Consider the following 1454-nt stretch of genomic DNA (forward strand, 5'->3'; position numbering starts at 1 on the left):
AATGGAAATTGCAATACGATGGTGTATGCTTCAAACGCGGCTGTGCGTAAAACTGCATCCACTCTTAGGACTCTATGTGTCCTGCAATCCTTCTGACCCCAGCTACCTTAAAACATGAACTACGTGATGGAGTTCGCACTTATCGACATTTATTTTTCACCATCCACTTAACGTGGATCATGTGACTAAGATCTGCAACACCTGAAGCGTGAAAGAGACAACACTCGCTGCAAACCACCTTTCAGTGTCCCTGAGCTGAAAGCCGTTTGTGACTCACCAGTTGCTTCCCAGCGGAGGAAGACGATAGAAAAAAAGAATAAAGCCTCAGAGTTTCTCCATGCAGGTGTATAGTAAATCCACTTTGCGCGTCGGCTACGCGTAAACGCTGCGTCCGCGGTAATCAGCGCTTTGGTTGCGTCTCTGCGGCGGTGTCTTGGTTTTCTTCCTCAATGCTCTGCAGCACGCCTCGTGGTGACGTCACCACCAACAACACTTCACTGCTGCTGCTGCTGCCGCCGCCATCCATTACCTGCCTCCCCAGTTGTCATCTCGTCTGAGGCTTCAGTATTTTCTTCATCATGCTGTTTAAAAAATGTCATAATCACTTTTAATCCACAACTCTCTGTACAATTACACAATGCTTCCTCTGTGTCAATCTTTACATTTGAAAATATACATTTTGTATCCTATTCCATCTCGCCAACAGCAAGAAGCAGACAAAAAGAGTCCAACTAATACTTGGATATCTTGGAAATAAATGAATTAGGAAATGTTTAGTTCACTTAAATAGTTTAAAACGTGTCTTATTGAAACATATCCTACTCATATTAGCTTCTCAAAAACAAAAAAAATGTTTAAAGATGGAGAATATGAGAGCCCATAACAGTTTCTCCAAAACCTTTCCGAAATTCCACATCCTTTATGAGAACTGTAGGGCGGCTATAGAGATCCTCGTCTGACGTCTCGCTTAAGAATGAAACTGATTCATCTGACATTTTATTACAATTTCAGATTTTACATATTCACACAGTGCAAAATTATGTAATAGCCTATCACCAGATTTAATTTTGCTTACTGTTGCTTTGCCTGTCACCGTAAATATTATGTCATCCAGCAGTTTTCCGAAGTAGCTATCTCTTAATAGAGCGTAATCTCAGAACATAATCTTTACAGATGGCGAGGGAGCTGATCATGTTTGTCTTTTTGATAACTAATCGATTTGGAATACAATAATGCCTATAATTAACACTTCACTAATAATACAAGGTTTTTTTTATTCATTGTTCAAATTCTTGAACGTAGAGTTAAGAAAAGGTTTTCGATGTTTTACAATTATTGTGATAGTTTACTGTTCATATTTCATTTGTTCTGTGGCTAAACATATTACGGCGAGTGAGTCTTGCAAACAAACAAATACATTTATTACTTGTAAACCTATAAATATATAGTAATAG

Source organism: Symphodus melops (genome assembly GCF_947650265.1).
Source record: "Symphodus melops genome assembly, chromosome: 11".
Taxonomy (NCBI): Eukaryota; Metazoa; Chordata; class Actinopteri; order Labriformes; family Labridae; genus Symphodus; species Symphodus melops.